Source organism: Aythya marila (assembly GCF_965140915.1).
Source record: "Aythya marila genome assembly, chromosome: 1".
NCBI lineage: Eukaryota > Metazoa > Chordata > Aves > Anseriformes > Anatidae > Aythya > Aythya marila.
In genome coordinates, this window is record NC_139042.1 from 172468901 (window position 1) to 172489076 (window position 20176).

Genomic DNA, 20176 nt, shown 5'->3' on the forward strand with positions numbered 1-20176 from the left:
ATGAACTTCATGGGTATTATCTTTTCATTGAATTCTTTGGTATAAATTACTGGCAATTACAAAGTTTATACTTAAATAAGTATGTCTATGCTAGTGGCTTGTTCTGGCTTTTTTTTTTTTTTTTTTTTTTTTCCTTTTTCTTTTTCCTTTTTAAGTTACACATGGTACTAATTCATATATGACTTCAGCACTCCCGGAACTCTCATTGGGCTTTGATTTAAATTATGATGCCATTTCTGTGTGACCTTGGACAAGCTTGGATAACTTTTCTGATGCAGGAACTCTGTGAAGCTTAACAACATGATGATATCTATAGAAAGTTAGAGATACAGATGCAGATATCAATACAATTTAAACCTAAACATGGACACAGACACAGAGACAGGTGTAGATTTAGTTGTAGATGTAGATGTACGTATAGATAGACCGCTATTTTAATTGTTCGCACATAACATAATAGAGATGGGAGACGTTAAGATTTAAAATTGTTCATTATTTTGTAAATAAAGATTTCTTGTGTGTGTTGGCCTTAAATTATTTGTTTGATAGGTAATGTCATGGTTTATTATAAATTAGTCTATTCTCCTGGTACACATGTAAATTATATTTCCAGACATGTTTTGATATCTGCTGAACATAACATAATCATTCTAAGAAAAGAAATGTAATACTGTTGTGTTTAATCTTCAACAAAAGTGGAACATCATTTGAAAAAGAAAGCAAATGACATGTAGTTGCAGGTAGCAATGAAAATATAGTCTGTGTGTAAAATAGGCAATATTAGCAAGGCTCATGTGTTGTATTAGAGCAGTTCATGCAACATGGTCCAATACCTGTTACTGAGTCAGGGTAAAAGTTTGATAGCTGGTGGAGAAAGGCAGTATATTGTGACAAACAATGGTACATGTTGCAATTAGACTTGTTTAAGGGTAAAAATATGATCGTATGACAAGTAACTAAAAAACTTACTTTGTGTTCACAGAAATTTGATAGTCTGTGCCTTTTCTGTACCGCACAGAGATGTGGCAGACTGCCTGAAATGATGATCAAATCTTTTATTCCATTCTAGAATTAGACAATATAAGCCTGAAGTTAAAAGAATAATGAACCATAATCAGAGAATCATAGGACAGCCTGGGTTGGAAGGGACCTTGAAAGATCACCAGGTAGTGATCTTAATCACTTTTGTGGGAACAATATTTTGAGGCACTAATTTTTTGAGTCAGTGGGGACTGCAGGTGTTTGGCACCTCTGGAATCTCGCTTGTAGCTGTAAGTTGCAACTGATTTCTCAATTTCTTTTTCTCCTAATTTGCAATGGAGTTAAAAGGCATAAATGAAAGTGGACATACTATTAAAACAAACAAACAAACAAAAACCTTCTCCCCCACCTCTATGTATTAGTATGAAAAAATATTTTTGTATGTATGTATGTTTGTATGTATGTAAGTATGAAAAAGTATTTTTTTTCTTAGTTTACCATGTATAAGACTCATCTGATCTCAGTTTAATACCTAAAGGCTAATGTCTAGTCTTAGCTTGTTGAAAAGAGCTGGAGAGAGATTGCATGCATCTACTATCAAATCAAACACAGGCGCTCCAACAGGGAGGGTGTAGCCTTTTCTGCAGGGTTGTCTGTGTCTGGAAAACGACATTTACCCACTGCCTATGTAGAAGAATCAAGTTAATTGGTAAATTAATTAAATGTTTTGAAAAATAATTACAATCCGTTTCTCTCTCTCTTTTTTTTTTTTTTTTTCTTCCCCAGCATTATAGCCTTCCATCTTCGTAAAGTTCAATCATTTTAACTGAAATATTGGAAATGTTCAAGGTGCTGTTTCATTCCCTAGGTTTTATTCATAACATGCACTTATAAATGTACAGTTATTGAAAAATTTGAAATGTAAAGGTATTAGAGGTTATATTTGGGGGAAAATATGGGAATCCCAAGGTACAGTACATAGGTTTAACAGCAAGGTCAGGTCCTGAGACTCTTAAAATACCTGCGAAGAATTGGCACCCAAGAAAAGGGGCCTTAGAAACCCATGGCTTGGGAAGCACCTAAGATAACCTAGAATTAAGCATTAGAAATTATACAATTACAGACAACCATTTCAAGTTTTCTTTCCTGAAAAACCTAAGCTGTGAACATACTCCTAGAATTATGCACTCATTTAAACCAGATCATCTTCTTAGGCAGATTTTTTTTTTCTTTTTTTTTTCCAAGTAAGTAAATAAACATAAGGGAGAATAAGACAACCTGTACAATAACCAGGACATTTACTTCCAATTTTGAAATTCCTTTTAATTCCCTGTCACTTCCAAATATGGAAGGGATTTCCAAATATGGAAGGGACTTGAATTTATACTGCCTTCCTCCCAGGGAGTTGCACTGATTATGGGCACAGTGCTCTCTGCTTGTCTGCTCGGGGTTTCATTCCAGCCTCCCAGACAGGTACTGCAGGGGATAAGTGTTGGCTTTATGGGTGAAGGAGATTTGTACAGTGGTGTGCAGACCTTGTTATCTACTGAAAACCAGATATTCCTGATGTTGGCTGTATGACAGGAGTCTCACTGGGTGATGGATGAGGCTTACAAAGCAAAACTTGTTAGGGCATACGGAGTTATGCAAGAAGTGTTCCTGGTCAGGTAAAAAGGGAGAGCTTTGAACATTAGCTCACTGCTGGAGAGTGTGCCTCCTAGACTCTAGGGCTGCATCAGAACTGGGTTCTGCATGTAAAGAACTGGAGGAGAGAAGTGGCTTACATGGAACACTGTCAGGCTCGGCACTTAAGGCTTGGCAAGTTCCTTCAGCTTTGGATGTTGGGGTTTAGACCTAAAATAAGCCTCTCAATAGCTTTCTGGCTGCAGGAATATTTTAGCCATGAACATGCGGGAACATTAGCCATGTCACTTCCCAATTGCAGAGTTGCAAAATGATAAATGTCTAGGGGTTTAGACATCCAGGAGCATTTGCTGTGCCCACATAGTAGATTTAGTAGAGGAAATCCAGCTGTAAGAGTGAGAATAAGTGTTGTAGTATTCATCTACTGCAGGTATACCTACACCGAGCAGCAGACCTATAAAAAAGTCCCCTGACTCATTTCTTTTTGCTTGGCTAATGGTGATCTGGGCTCAAATTGCTGCAATGTTCTTAGAAAAAAAATAAATCTCAGGTATTTCCTACAACTCGAACAGCCAATCTAGGATAGAAAGCAGCCCCAAGACATGGGCTTGAGGATTTATGGGGTGGTGGTGGGAATGGGAAAATCTGGCTTTGAGAATGTGCTTACCAGTGTAGCTAGACTCCTTGATATATATCGTAAGAAGTGTTTAGACACCTATTTTGGCTCTCTAGATATCTCAGTGATTTGTCTGCTTTAACCCCAATCTACACCTTAACCTTGCACTTGGGACAAAGCACGTTTTTCTGCTGCTGTCTGCTTCTGACAGTGAAAATCTGTGGTTCAGTCTTGCTTTTTTGCTAGCTGACACTACAATAAAAACAAATTATTGAAAAATAGGACACATTAGCAATGGAAATATAGATACGCTCTTCCTTATTTGGGAGTTTAATGTAAATGTTGTAAGTTATGCAGGACTTTCCTTGAAAAATGAAGCATGAAGTACTTCAGGAGATGGTCAGTCAGTGTAGGTCAGACTCATATGCCTTGTTCATATACAGATCTAATTATTTTACTGGTGACATTTGGAATGACCTTCAACCTATAGTGTAATAAAAAAGGCTATTGATTGACATCGAACCCTGTAAAACTAAGTTCATTCATTTAGAATTTATAAGGATCTTCAAATAAATACATAAAACATTTTCTTTTTCCTCTGATGGGGTAATGATGCTGGAAAGGTGATTTAGAAGAGCTCTGGGATGGTGCTGGCTGAGGACAAGCCCTCTGCAGTGCAGGAGTGAGACAGAGAAGCAGCAGAATCTGGCAGGCCCATGGGGGCAGCCATGCCCCAGCCACCACAAAGGTGTCACAGCACCTCCAGCAGGCCCACCACAGCCTCTGGACACCAACCACTTCTCCAGTCCATCATATAGTTCCCTATGGTCGTTCCCTACCTTTCTGCATCTAAATTACCCTACCAGAGTGGTAGGGAATTTCCCTTGGCTATATTACCATGAAAGAGAAACTAGTAGTTTGGTAGAAGACAGTGTCTGTGCACAAGGGCTCTTCTCTCACAGCTCAGGACCCTTAAGTGTGATAGGAGAAAACAACAGCCACTGGGATGAGGTCACTCTTTTTTTTTTTTTTTTTCCCCTCAAGGTGAGCATTTTCATTGTATTAAGTTTGTGGGCCCCACAGAAACTCCTCCCTGCCTTCTATTTGTAGTCATCCATGTGAATATCCAAGAGAATATAAAACACAAGCAGACACTTTTGAAGCTAGATGCAACAAAACTGAAGATGAGGCATTGGTTTCTTGTCTGAATTGAAGGTGTGTTCCACTTCCGTCATCCAGACCTCTGCAGCCTGGCGCTTTTGGTAAGATCCCATGTACCATTACAGTTTCCAAGAAGATGGTGAGTTTTCATCTTCACAGCTACCTGCACAGTTTATTGCTTCAAACAAGAATACTGGAAGATGGTCCACTGTGGCCTGCCCAGGGCAAACATACAAACATTAGCTAGATTCAGAAAGATCCAACAGCCTTCTCAATTGCAGTTATTTTCTTGGTATAAGTCAGTGTTGCTTGTGTTCAAGAGATCATCTTAAGGTCTGGGTTTCTACACATTAAAAAAACACTATACTTGTGTGCTTTCCATCAGTTTGGACTAGAGGACAAAATGTAGCTTGTTGCTCTCATATGAGCAAAATCATCTTGGTTGCCCATTTATTCTTCCTTCCTGATCCGTAACAACCCAAGAATGTTTAATTTCAGTTTGTGTTGGAAAACCTATTTCCACCACTTCTTGTCCACTTGTTTACCTGTTTGAGGGTGGTAACAGGGCAGGTGGCTTTTAATGTGCTGAGCAAATGTGAATGAATTAGTTTGACTTTTCTTTAGAATGAGCAGGGTGTGCACATGAAGACTTGTGTAAGTACTTAAAAAATATTGTCTCATGTTAAATTATGGCATTAAAAAATCATATACTCTGTCAGCATTTATGATCGAATTCAGATGTCTCAATTTAGTGAGTGAATCCATTGACCTCAAAAGATGTGCATCATGTAATGATAGTACTGGATTTCCTGGAAGAAAGTCAGACATCAATGAACACTAGGATGAAAGTTGCCTTCACCCCACAGTTCCGGCAGAACTGACAATACAGGAGAAGAGTAAAAAGGGAGAACAAGCTCAACATGACAGAGGGAGTTTGGGCTGAAACAGATGTGACAGAGTGGAGGTGTTTTGAGCAAGCACATGCTATTCCAGTGTGCAGAGGGTATATTATGGTGTTATTATGCTATTAAAAACAATCAACAAACAACCCCCCCCCCCAAAAAAACAACAACAACAACAAAAAAAACCACAAACAAAACAAACAAAACAAACAAACAAACAAAAACAGCAACAAAAACACACAAAACCCCCAAACCAGGCAAATCTAACCCCAGGAAATCAATGAGGTGTATGGACTTTGCTTCTGAACAAGGGTCATCATCATTTCTCAAACTTGTGTACAAAAAGAGTAAATTTGGCTCATGCTTATCCACGTGTGCATTTTCCAGGGATAACACTTAGAAGTTTTGCTGGGTATGACTCCCACAACAGATTTACTAATTGTGTAGTTGTGTTACCAGACATGAAAATGGCTCTGAATCAATCTGCTGAGAATGATATCTTAATGTGAAATTGCTGAAATTTGTTTAAAATATCAGTCATGTTAAAACCTTACCTTCTAAGTTTTCATAGCATTGACCTTTTTCCATAAAAATAGCTCGGAAGGAATCATTGTTATAGGCTAGTATAAATGAACCTGCGTGGCTGTCATTCGTGCTTCATAAAATTTCCCTTTAATTTTTAAAATCTGTTGCTAAATTTTTATGATGCTACATAATCTCAGGTCAGGAAGGATAAGCAGCCATTGTAATGCAACAAAAACAGCTTCACACTACAAAGGGATTAATTTAAGGTGATCATTTAAATAATAGCTAATAAAATCAAACTCTTTTTATGTACATTTTAAGAGCTAGACTAATCAAAGCTTAAAATGTGATAGGATAATAAAGCAAAGCTCATTAATTTAACATAGAAAAATACATACAATCAAAAAGAGCTGGAGTAAGCATAAGCCTGCAATAAGAGAAAAATGCTGAGCATTTAATCTTATTCTCTCTGGAATAATTGTAGAAATTCTGGAGTTTAGCTGGAGTTTAGCACACAGAGGAGGCCAATCTGGTATTCTCTCACTGTTATCAATGCTGCCTGTTTCACTGCACTGGAGGGATGTCAAAACTTGATGTAAACAATAGCATTTCATGCTATCTGCTTTTTTATTTTTATTTTTATTTTTTATTTTTTTTATTTTTTAAAGAAGGCAGAAAAAAGGAGAGGTAACCCACTAACATGCAGTTACAGGAACTAGGGTTTCATCAGCAAAGACTAAATGGTCAATTCAGGCACATTCCATAAACTCTTAATTGGGTAGAAAAATGAGGAATCATCAGAAAATTTAGTGGAACACTTAAATTGACAGTGCAAGTTCAGGTGTTAAGTAATTTTAGCAAAGTTACACTATAAAATAAATGGCCTTGTAAGTCTGAGTGTGTAATAGATTAAGCAGTCTGCATTTTCTTTTGCTAGGTTTCCTATGGAAGCAAAGTTTGTGCATTTTGGAAACCCACCTGAAACATCTGAAAGATGGGTAGCAGTCTTAAAGCTATTCAGTTGCAATAAGAAAAGATGCTTGGAAAGGAGAGAGAAAAGACACAAATGCATCTCTGAAGAGCTGCTCCTTGGGATCATCCTACAGAAAAAAAAAAAAAAAAAAAAAAAAAAAAGTAAATTCGAAGTTCCCCAGCATAGGAAAAGCTTCAATTAACCATAGGATAAGACCCATAGGAAAAATGTCTTCATTAACTTCACAGCTCAGAGAGCTTGTTATTGTTCAGTTTGTTTAGCCACTGCAAATTTTAGCCAACTCTTTTCTTTGCCCCTTCTTTCAAGCATAACTGGGTATTAGATATTCTGTTTTTTTATCTGTGTATGATTACAATGAAAAAAATAAACCAAAAAGAAGTATTCCCTAGGTGATTTTCTACCTATGTGTATATGCATATATGTGCTACGAGAGGAGGAGGGGGGAAGGAAGGGGAAGGAGAATCGAAACATTGAAACACCCTTTTCCAAGATTTGCTAAGGTGGTGTGTCGGGTCTGTGCTCTGCCTGCTGACATCTAGCGGCAAAATCTTTCAATTACTCTCTTAATTATATATATATTTTTTCCAGACGTGTGTGTCGTGTTGTGTCGTCCCCCCCACCCCCCCACCCCCCCCACCCCCCCAGCTCTACGTGGTTCTCTGACATTTCTGGGTGCTTAACGCCAGTGAAAACCAGGGCACTTGTGGATAACGAGGTAATTCTGGAATCAGGCAGGGAAGGACTGATCTGCCATGGAGCTTGAAGTGGGAGGAAAACCAAGAAGATTTCCGCAGTGGGTTTGTTGTTCTAGCAGCAGAGGCAGAGTCTGCTTTCCTAGGCTGTACCTTCTGTGCATCTCTGTCCAAGACACCTCTGAAATGCTCCAGAAAACAAGCTTTTTCCACGCTGAGCTCTGAGCACCGAGTCTATTTCCAGGTGCTGAATCTCAGCATACCTGGCTGTCACTGCAGCTGCTATGTGTGTGTGTGCCCTGGAGCACATGAAAAAAAAAAAAAAACAAAAACACAAAAACAACTCATTTTGATTTTTGTAAATTTATCTGGCCTGCAAAGGACACACAGAAATGATTAGTTCTAAGCTATATTTTAGAAGACTAATATAAGTGGTTAAGCATTGGTCAGAATGATAATGTCGAAATGATTCTCATGACCATGCAAGATGCACCCCCCAGGACTAGGGCTCCAACAATTATTGCTCACCATCCTTACATCATTCTTGGGCTGGATTTCAGAAAATAAGTGTTACCCTCAGCTGAGATCAAACCAGGAGATTTAGTCTTGTGTTTACCATGCCCCACGAGTGAGAAACAAATGGGAATTTGAGCTGATATTGTGCTACGTGAGGCCATCCTGCAGGTGGTGGAGCCCTGCAGCAGCCGATCCCGCAGGGTGAACATTTCAGCAGATTGCCCCAGGCAGGGGCACACATGGCACAGGGAGTCAAGTGGGGACATTTCTGTCCCTCTACCTGTGGCTTTTTAATGTGGGTAACCAGGTATTAATTTCACCTCAGTCAGGTGAGTATGGACTTGTTTGTAACACCAGAGGGAGGCTGTGTATCGAGGCATCACAGCACTGCCATTGTGTAGTCTGAGCTGTGAATAAGCCAAGGTTAATTGGAAGGACTGCCGAGCACAAATTTACTCCCTTCAAAGGAATCAGAAAATAAGAGCCACAATAGCAGAAAAACTCAAAGCCACACATCCTTTAGCATTTCCTACCACATATTTGATGAAGGAGGAAGGCAGAGTTCATTTGGCGTAGGACTTCCTAGCCCTGCGTATCCTGAGATCTAAGTGGCAGTAATCCTCTCTAGGTACATCCAGCTTTCTTTCATATTTATACAAAGAGAGATGCTGTATATTCAGGCTGTTTACTATGCAATCCGCAAGCTACACATTTGTAATCTCATTGAAAAGTATAGCTAATCTAAGTAGAAAAATGTAACTTTATACATATATGAAGCTTATTTTTTTTGATTCTTCATTAATCAGAGGTACTTTTTCATGCTGAATTAATAGCTGCTTGTCCTCAGCCAAGTAGAACGATTCTTTAATTCCTCCCCTCCCTCCCCTTAAAAAAGTGCTTCCTTTTTAGTGGTTCTGGTTTTGAAAATGTCTTAAAAATCTGCAATTCAGAACATTTAAAAATTATAATAGTCTGCTCTTGTGTTGGTTTCTTCCCCCCAAGTTACATGCTGTTTTGGAATAAATTCAGTAGATAATATTCTAAAAAATAGTACTTCTGCTCTTCACTCTCAGAAGATCTACTTTTGCCTGTACTCAAGATTCAGAAAAATGATACCAAAATACACCTCTTTTTGCCTTACTATTAAAATGCCATAAAATGCAAAGCCTATAATAACCTTTAAGGCATCTTTTAATGTTTTTTAATGCACAAACACACGCCTAGCACATTCCTGAGTGTAATTTTCCTTTCCTTATTAAAATATAAGTGTTTAAAATTCAGAGTAAGAAAAACTTTAAATCAGAAAGAAATACTGAGACAGAACAACTTATTCCTATTTAATGCACTGTATCCTTCACTAAATTTCCTTACTGAACTGTGTACGATATTATTGGAAAGACTGTGTTGTAACTATAAAACAGACCACATTATTTCTCTAGAAAAAATAACCCAAGTAAGTTCACAATGATTTTTTTTTTTTTTGGCAAAAAACACATCTGACAGACCCCTAATTTATCTCCCATCATGGGGGAACTGAGTTACTGGGCTAATAAGCTTTGACACCTTTTTTTACCAGAATTTGTGATGCCTGTTTTGAAAATGACACCACACAGATTAGAAAATGCTAAATCATGAGATAATAAATGGCACTATGGATCTCTAAAGTGAAGTGTAATTCTTCTTGTAGATGAGTTCCCAAATCTGCCAACATATGTTGCCCCCAGTAAAGAGGTTTCAGAAAAAAAATCAGTGTGATTCATTTTGTAAAATCAACCTGATCCTTACTTATCATTCCTACTCATGGTCTGCTTTACTTTCTGTTTTCACAAGGTTTCCTTTCCTTTAATATAATTTAATTATATATACATAATTAATTCATAAAAATAATTGAAGACATAAATTCTGGAAATAATTATATTTGTTTTAAAATGGCACAAAAATCTCATTAGGTAAGGAGACCTGCCCATCACTCTTCTGCAAAATTTTAAATTAAAAAATTGCCTTTTTTTCCCCACCATTTTGTCTGTAATGCAACCTTTAATATAAAATTGAAACAAAGTTAACATATGTTTAACCAGGGGTAAAACATTCTTTGTAAGCATGGCTGTAAGGGCTCATGCTGTTTGATACACAGTAAAATGGGAACTTCCATATTGTATCAGATTAAGACAAATGCATATTAGGGCAATGAATGAGTACTTATATTCTAACTCAACTATGGGCCAGATGTGTATGAACATTTTCCTCTTCCCTCCCCCCTGCCCCAATTTATTTCTTCAGATGCCTGATTTAATGTTTGTTTCTATTTCCTGCTGAGTCCCACAGATGTAGGAGGGGGAATAGTTATAAAAAAAAAAAAAAAAAAGGAAAAATGACTCACAATTTCTTTCTCAATATAATTGTGGGCTTTTCCAAAGCTCATGAGTAGTACTCTATCTCTAAATAGGCAACCAGCACCACACTTAATGTTCTTGGCATGTTCTTTGTTGTGCAATACGGTTGGCCTTGTAGCCTTTTGGTGTAATAAAGTACAGACACATTGCTTATTGAATACATAAGGTAATCAAGCAAGTGATATATTCAACATATCTGATTTTGTTTAGATTTCTTTTTTTTCCTTTTCTCATGTAGTTTACATAGATTCAGGAAAGTTTTGGAGCCACTACACAAAATATGTCAATACCTAACTTTTTGGTATGTGCCTCACCCAGAGCAAGACTCAAAAGCTGCAGCTGGCAGCACAGGGTCTCTAACACATGGAGAAAGTAAGGTGCCTTATGATGATATATAAAAGGCCTAAAAAAGAAAAGCTCACTGGTGACTTGACAAGGTGTAGCAAACGAGAAATGAGTAGTGAAAGTTTTAAAATCTTTCCCCTTTAGGGAGCTTAGGTGCTTTACAAAGTATTAGAAGGAAGCATCCCTGCTTTGAAATAGCTACAATGCTTACAGCCCGGGGAATTTTGCTCTTTTTGATGAAACAGAGTAAGAAGAAAGATCCATTTGCGTCATATTCCATGCAAAATGTCAGACAAACAGCATTCACCCCAGGATTTCTCAATCTTTGTTTAACTCTGCTTTGAGGATGAGTTTGGGGGAGCATAGCACCACCTCTGATAGAGGAAGAACACAGCCCTCTTAAAAAAAAAATAGACTTAAAATAGTCTATGGGACCAGGTGCACTGAGTGCATCCAAGTGGCTGATGCCACTGTGAGACTGCTCTCTATCATCTGTCATCATGGTGACAGGGGAAGACCCCAAATGATTGGAAAATGGCAAATGTGCCCATTTTCAAGAAGGCAAGGAGGATGTGGGGAACTACAGGTCAGCTGCCAGGAAGGTGATGGAGAAAATTATGCTGGAAGACATTTCCACACACACGAAGAACAAGAAGGTGATTTGGAATAGTCGATACAGATTTAACAAGGAAAATCTACAATGAAATGGCTGGCAGTGAGGGGCAGGGGACCACAGTACCTGTTTGTCTTTACTCTGATGAGGCTTTTGACATGGTCTACCATAACATCCTTGCAAACAAATTGGGCAGATATGTACTGGATATCTTATAATGTGGGTGTAATTTGGTTGAAGTGCCAGGCTTAATGAACAGTAGCTATTCACTTGTGGCATTTCTCAGCGTTCAATACTGGTCGATCTGCTTACAGTCCTCACTAACAACCTACAAGACAGAGTGGAAACACTCCCAGCAGGTGCACTAAACTGGGGGGAGCATTCAAATACACTGGGGGGACAGCACTGACACTCAAGAGGGATCAAAATGGGACATCTGATGCTGCACTTCAGACTCTAAGACACTGTAGGTCTCTTATGCTGAGGTGTTCCTGCTTATCTTGGAACTTAACTCAATGCTTAACTCAATGGAAGGCCCAGGTAAAAAAATATTTTTTTATGAACCAAATGAGAAACTGACAACCTAACTACTAATCTAAAAAGCAGTGCCATCACTGGCACTTTTAATTAATATAAGTTACTAGCATGGTGGGTAAAGAGAGGGGAAGGATACCATGGTGAAGATAAAGGATCAAACTCGTGGGTAGACATTAGTGAACTTATCAGTTCTTAGAGGCAAAATCTACATGTGTCTACCAACATATACATTTTCTTTTCCACCGCTTAGAAGCTCAGAAACAAGTCTGCCTCTGGGTAAAATCAACATATAAAAATATACTAGATCAACATATATACAACTATTACATTCTGAAACAAATGTTTATTTCCCTGCTTTTTATGCTCTGATGTTCCTCTTCAAATGAAAATGCTGAAGTTGTTCCAAATATTACACCTGTTGTGAGTGCCAATGCCCATTTTTATGTTTTATGCTTTTCTTTCAGTGTGTAGAAGAGCCCTACAAAGTGATGAAAAGTAAGATGTAGTGACACTAACTCAAAAACTAAACAAAATGAGGAAAGAAAGAGAGAGAGGACATTCATACAATAACTGTGTTTTGTAACTGGGCTGCGTTCTAAGGCCACAGCATTCTGTTGGGGATTTTCCAGTCAGAAAGATATAAATACAGGCCGTGTAGGACAAAGACAGCCAATCTGGTATTTCCAGAAAATGGTAAATTTATCATATTGTGTATGTACAGCATGCACAAATGCACCTTTGGAGATGAGTCAGACTTACTAAGTAGGCATCTGTAAAACCAGCTGTACAGCATAGGTGTAATGGATCATTTCAGTTCTTCCCAGGAGTGTTGGACTTAGTATGAAAGTACATAGAAAAGCTTTTGAAAGCACATCTTCCTGAAAGAACATCTTCCTGCACGGTGTCACGCAACCTGTGCCTGAATACTGTGCACATGTTCAGAATTTCATGTGTCAGGCAAAGTGATCAACTGCTCATGTGCAGCAGCATCACACAATAAAGAATAATTACATTTTCCAGAGCAAGTTGTCACTTATCCATTGCTTTGTATGCCTTTTTTTTTTTTTTTCCCCTTTTATTTATTTATTTTTATGTGACTTGTTGGTATTGTTTTAACTAGGTTATAATAGTTCTGTGTCTCAGAAGTGTTTGCATAATTCTTGTAACAGCAGGGCAGCAACATGAAACTACTGAGTATTCTCTGGTCTCACCATACACAGTCAGGGTAATGATACATGCAGCTAATATAGGTCTATGTGCTCCTATAATTACAAGGTGCTAGCTATGTCTGAAGTGCAGTAGCTGCTGTAGCTGCATTTTAGCTGCTGTAGTTGCATTTTTGGTGTACTTGGGCTACTTTTAATCTAGTAACAGTGTTTGTGGTCCTACATTGACCCATGCGACAGTAAAAGCTACCCTATTCTATTACATATTCTGGGTCCTCCGTTATTTTGCACTTCTGGGACAGGAGCATCTGGCCCCAGTGGATTCACATTATTTTTGGTCTATCTCAACATACTGAAATTATGCTGCTGATTGCAGATCTGGTTTCAGTTCCTTCTGCATTGTTTTAGCTGCTTGTGATTGCAGAAACACAGCCACTGACTAGGGAAAGTGTGATGTTATTGTATCAGCTTCTAATGAATGAGGTAAGACCACATTTATCTTTATAACCAAACAGGCTTTTAATTTGGCTCCAGTTCACACCCAGGCATGTGTACTGCAGTGCCTGCTGCAAGAGTGTTTGTGACAACCACACACCAGGTTATTTTCCAGGCAACCTTTCCCACACCAGCCTCTTTGTATTTTGTCCTACTTGTGTGCCAGGTAGTCAACATCCTTACTGTTTCTTTATTTTGACTTTTCTTTCTGATTGCATGGACCTTTAGGTCTGTATTTGCTTTGAAAAAAAAAAAAAAAAGAAAATCAAACATTCTGCAGATCTTTACTCACACAGAAAAACTCTAGCGTGAAGAATAACAATCAGGAGAGTGTTTCACTCCCCTCTTCCATTTCTCAGAGTTGACCATCAGCATCATACAAGATGGGATGACAGCTAAAGGCTCAACAAAGGCTTCTTTTCTCAAAAGTGTGCTGTTATACAAGCTGATGCAAATTACAATATATACATGTATATGAAGACAATGGATAATTAAGTATATCAGCACTACTTAATCCAATATGCATTCATTCCTATTTTAACCCAGGAATGGACAAGCATTCTGGGACAACAGCAAGACTTTGGCCCTCTGTTTTATATCACTGGAATGACTGAGGGCCCTTTCTGCCCACCTCTGGCCCCCTCCCCTCCACTTCTCTGCATCCCCCTTCAGACGGCTCAAACCACGCTGCAGTAAAGGAGCAAGCTGCACTTTCACTTATCCTCAGCCACCACCATTTCCCCTATCCATCAGCAGCCGTGGCGAGCCACCGCTGGGCTCTCCCGGCTTTGGGCAGGAGGAGAAGAGCCCTTCAGGCTCTGACCCCTAACAAATTCCCCTAAAACCCCCCAAGCCCGGCAGCACGGAGCCAGCCCGGGAGCCCACGGGCAGGCACCGCCGGGGGAAAGCGGGCTTCCCCGCTGCCGGGAGTGCCTCCCTTCTCCCTCTGGAGGGAGACACAGTCCAGCTTTTGGCTGCCGGCGCCGCCGCGTCCCTCCTGCCCCTACCCTGCCCCTGCCCCAGCCGCCGCGACCTCTGCCCCGCGCCCCGGGGGAGCCGTCGGGGGTCCCCCTGCCCGTCCCGTCCCCGTGTCCCCATCGCGGCGGTCCCGGGGGAGGTGCGAGGGTGCCCCTTTTCTCCCCGCCGCCTCCCACGTGTGTGTGTGCCGAAACTTGGCAGCCCCCCGCCCGCTGCCCGGCAAGGGAAGGGTGGGCACGGGAGGGGAGGGAGAGCCGTGCCGAGCCCAGCCGAGCCGTGGGGGCGGGCGGCAGGCGGCCGGAGCCCCGCTCCCCGGCCAGACCCTCTCTAAGCGGGCTCAGCAGGGGGCCGACGAGCGGAGAAAGGAGAAGGGGAAGGAGCAGGAGTAGGAGCAGGAGCAGGAGCAGGAGCAGGGCGGGCTCCCCCTCCGCCCCCCGGCTGGGCGGCCCCTGCGCGGAGCTGCTGCTGCTGCTGCTGGTGCTGAAGGTGAAGCTCCGGCTCTCCAATTACTTTTCCCAAGAGGGAGAAGGAGGCAGCAGGAGGGGAAGGCGAGCCGTGTGGGGAAGGCAGGCCAATCAGAGCCGCGGCAACGGAGGGATTGCTGCAGGACGCCGCGGGTTTTCCTCCCGTCCTCCGCCGCCGGGGCTGAATCGGGACCGCACGCAGCTGGCGGAGGGGCCGGAGCCGCACCAGGCTGCAGGACTTCCTCGCCCCACAGCCAGCCCCTACTTCTCCTCCTCCTCTCCGTGTTTTTATTATTATTTTATTATTATTTTTTTTTAAATACTCCGAGCCACTTCGAGTCTCCCCTCCCTCCCCACGCACTTCACCCTCCCTCCCGCATCCTCCCAGCCGGATTCCCGCTCCGTTCCCCGACAGCCGGGGGACAGCCGGGCACCGACGGCCGCCTGCCTGCCTGCCTTTCCCCTCCGTGCCGTGCCGTGCCGTGCAGAGCCGAGCCAAGGGGAGCCGAGGCGGGCGCGGCGCCGCTCCATGCCCCCGGGCGCCGGCGATGCCGGGGCGGTGAGGCCGGGGCTCCCCCTCGCCGGGAGGCGGCCGCTCGCGGGGTGCTGCCAGCTCGGAGCGGGGCTGCAGGTAGGTGAGCCGACAACCGTGGGGCCCAAAAGTTGCGGGAGGCCGGCTGAGGGGGTCAGCTGCCGCCCTCCCACCGCGTTTGATTTTTTTTTTTATTATTATTTTATTTTTATTTTTTTTTCCCTCATCGTTTGGGGTCTTCTTATTCGGGCGCAGTACCTCACCCGCGGGGGCTGGGGGAGCCAGGGGTCTGTCAGCCCCGCTGCTCGTGAGGGAAGGTTGAGCGCTCACTCGCTGCGCCCCCGGGGACTTGGGGTTTCAGAGACCGGAATCTTTGTCGGACGGCTCCAGACAGGGGTTAAAAAAAAAAAAAGAGCGTGGAGTCGCCTTGAGAATCCTTTAAAACAAGAGCGATCAAGAGATGGGTCTTGACTCCCTTTCCGTGTGTAGCGCTCCCCAACTTGTGGTGTGTAGGGCATGCAGCCCCTCTGCGTGGCTTTCTTTCCATTTCAGGGAACTCATTTGCCTCCTAAATACACCACAGGTTCGGTATTCTGCAGTGGAAAGGCTCTTCCCTTGCTCCCTGCCATTTATAGCTTTGCAAGAGTGAGTTTTAAAATAACCCGCTTTGTTCCCTTGAACTGTAGGATCGGACACCCCGTTATCTGGACAAAGGATAAAGAGCAATAGCTTGCACTGCCTGGTTAGGAGTTGCCATTCATGTCCCTGCTGTGTGGTTCATTCTTACCAGGAGTTAAAATCATTGCTTGAAGCACTTGAAATTGTATGTGTACTTACAGTTGTCTCTTTCCAGCTTTTGCTCGGAGATTGTCAGTATTTTTTTAAGGCATGAAGCACTTCACTGCCACCACTCTCCCCCCTAGCAGGCTCCAGCTCTGTATTTAAGGAACCGGGCTTTGACTCTTGAAGAACAGCCAATTTGAATAATAAACATACTCAGCCCCTATCCCTGGAAGCCCCATAAAGCATTCGGGGTCTTAGGGTCTTCTCGCAGCACTGGATACATTTAAATGACTATTGACTGAATGATAATTGTTATCTGGTTTCTCTGTCTTACCAAGTGGCTTCAGACATTAGCATTCAGCCTGCTATATGTTTAACACTTCAAAGCTGCTTTATGGGCTGACCTAAGTGATGTCAAATTGATAAATTAAGATTATTTTCTGTAGCATAAGGTACACACTAAAAATGAGCAGTTCAATGGTACTGTGAATATAGCTGAGCTGAAGTTGGGAAAGAGCATACTAAGGCATTTTTATCAGGGGTTGCAAGGGTTACATCTCTTACACTTTTTCTCAGTAATTGCACAGTCATTTCATATTGATGTCTCTAATTTATTTTGTGCGTAATTAAAAGTAGTAAAGTAATTCATATAAATTTCATTATGAAAAAATTATTTTGGGGAGCTGATACTGCTGAGGCAATATTGAAAGCTATGTGTTTTTTGGTTTCATAAAGTCCTGATTCCCCAAACTACACTACTGCTACTGTTATAAACTATACAAGTACCACAATTTTAGTGGAAAGCTTGGCTCAATTAGTTAATTGCAGATCAGGATTACTATTCAGTGTTTCCACATGTTGTCTGAACAGAAGGGGGCTTTCAAAAATGTGGTATTAATTTTAGATATGCTACTGGTAGTGGGTGACTTTGAGATAAAATCTTGATTCCTGTCAGACGGTTTTAATCAGAGAATGACGTCTAATGTGGCAGTGTCTTTTATCATACCAGATATGAGACCAAGTAACCTTTTCCTCCTTCTCTTCCTATGAGCAGAGAGATCTCATGTAGGTGCTTGTGATGCACTTGAGAATTCTGGTGGGGAATACATGAATAACTAGTTCTGTGCGGAAGTAAGTGGATGTGTCTACAGATGGGTATTGGCGATTGCTTTACTGGCAACTTGCAAAGTGATGATTCATTGAACCCCGTCTAGATTTACATAAAGCAAATAATACTTTACACTGAATTGTGACAGCAGAAAAACATGCAGCAGCCAAGAAGTTCCGTAATTTCATCACAGGTGATGACAGGCTTGATAAAGGACCTCTTTACAAATGCAGGCTATGTGTTTCTGATGAGCAAAACATACTATAGAATTTTTTAGATCTGAGCATCTTTGCACTCAAATTTATTGCAGGCTGTATTACTGTTTGCCAACCTGTGTGAGGCATAAATAGTGTATTAGCAATATATTGCATTAATTAAATCATATGTTTTACTTACTATAAATAAGTAATAGAAAAATGCTAAATAGTTATCATGTTAAAGGAAATCACTGACTTTGGAAGGCAGAAAAATCACATTACCTAATACTGTACATCTACACAAAAAGGTGATCACCATCTTGAAAAATTGTTCTGAATAGTACAACTATCAGTGAGCAGGCAGTTCTATGTCCCTGTTTTAACTTCTGCAGTATTTTATTAGAAATGTTTCATTAAGTCACATTATTCTGCAGCTGTTTGTTCACTGAAAATTAAAACAAAAATCAGAAAGTTTATCCAGCACAGCAGTAGTATTCCCTTTGTCATGTACTGAAAGTTCAAACAACAACAAATCCTTTAGCCTCACTGTGCCAGAAACACTGAGTACATTCTATTTTTGTGATATATGGATGGCATTTGCTGAAGCAATTCATCAATGTATTTATTAGTCAAACGTCATCAAACAAAGAAAATAAATGAAAGTAAACAAAGACTGCATGATGATACAAAGGCTACAGCAAGTGAAGACTCCACAAATCTAATTAATTAATGTTCAGTCTTATATTTACAGTCTGTATTTAAATATCTCATTCAAATGACATGTTTGTTGTCTTTCTCCCATTGATTTTTTAGTACAGCTCCAGATAATTCAGGTAGCAAGTGCTTTTCATTTGAAAATGCATTTTCCATTTTTGTTTTGAAATGCTGAATTTTAAAGGGATTGAGATGAAAGTTGGGTTTGGATGAATATAACAGAAGGGTCCTCTTGTGTCAGCAGAGCTCAACACTGACCTGTCCCCATTCATGACAATTTTTATGTGTTAAGAGGGGCGTCCTCAACTGATGTGGATTTCCCTTGCTCCATTGAAGTAGTTGAAGCTCTGACATTTTAAAGCAGCTGGAGATTTGCTCCATTATCTTTAGATCACTGAATTTAAGTGTGCCCTTAAAAAAGGATTTCTCTTACTTTTTTTTTAGGGTGAGAAAACATTTACATACTGTACTGAGCTTCACAGAATCAATTGTAAATGGATTTGAAATAGTTTTTAAATACAGAAGCGCAGCGTTGGAGCTGTTTCAGCAGGGAATTTGGCCCAGTTATTCAGTTTTGTGAGCAATCAGTATATACTTCAAAACATTCCTCATAACTAAGTCGGATATATAAAACTCATCAGGCATAGGAATGAATGTGGAAACATCAACAATAATGTCATTTGTTTTCCTGGTGACAGCTACAGAGCTGTTGCCTTTTGCTCTGGGTACAACTTGGAAAGGTAGTGATTTCTGTGCTTTGATTCTTTATACAGCATTGCCAGCCATTCTTATTTACCATACAGAGTCAGTTATTTATCAAAAGAGAAGACAAAATAATAATGGCCACCTAATGTACTTTTTCCTACTGCTACTGGAAAAAGAGTCACATTTTTAAGATAAACAGTTCAAGGTATTTTTTTTATAGAGCTTCTTTCATACAGTGTATTTTGAAAAACACTTTCAAAGAAGAGAGAAAAAATAAAGACAATGCTTCACAGTACTAGTTGTGGCAGGACAGTACATACTCAAATAAAATGGGAAAGAGTCACTAAAAAAAGCTTTCTTAGCTTTTTCTTGTGTTTTGCTATGTTGGAATACTGATTTGTAGAAAGCATTGTAGCAGTAGCTATTGCTTGATGTAGCACTAGAAAATGCTTTGTATGGATTTAGAAGCAATTGTGTATATAATTGCATGTGTAAAAATTGGGAAGTTGGGTTTGTCCCTTGTTTAAAGCTCATCAAACCTCATAATCTGAACTATGTTAATGGCTTACATTTTCGAGTAACCCCACTTCACATCTTGCTGATCTTGTAATAGGAAACCTGAACACAGGTCTCATTGCACCAGGACAGCCTTGCATACAGCCTCCTCTACTGCAAGCATCCCTCTAACAATGCCAGGGGGAGAGCCATAGTACAGGGAAGCACACAGATGAAAGCACACAGAGGTTTTTTTTTTTGTTTATTTTTAGACTCTTAGTTGTTTGGTAATCTATGCTTAAATCATGAATCTGAACGAAAGCTGCAAAAGGTGCTTTAGATTGCCAAACATTGCAAGCTAATAAATGCATGAGCATGGCTCAATAAACCCCTTTGGTTGTATAAATAACAAAATGATTAAGAAATGAGCTGCTTAGTGCGAAACATTTTTGAAATAAATAACCAAACTTTTCCTTTTGGTAGCATGCTGGCCTCTTGCTGTGTGGAAAATTTCTTGCCTCTGTTGTAATATTAACAGCCACTATTGAAGATGAGGGACGGGACTAGACGGACCATTGGCTTGATCCGATAAAGCAATTTCCTTTTTGAAATGCAAGGAG

General features: G+C 40.6%; 1 protein-coding gene across 1 annotated transcript in view; it reads left to right on the forward strand.

The window, feature by feature from the left end:
* The first annotated feature begins 15552 nt into the window (after positions 1–15552).
* Positions 15553–20176, forward strand: part of TAFA2 (TAFA chemokine like family member 2) — a 183260-nt gene continuing 178636 nt past the window's right edge. The window contains exon 1 of the mRNA XM_082751986.1: positions 15553–15653. The gene's annotated coding sequence lies outside the window, so the exon portion shown is untranslated. The remainder of the gene's footprint in view (positions 15654–20176) is intronic.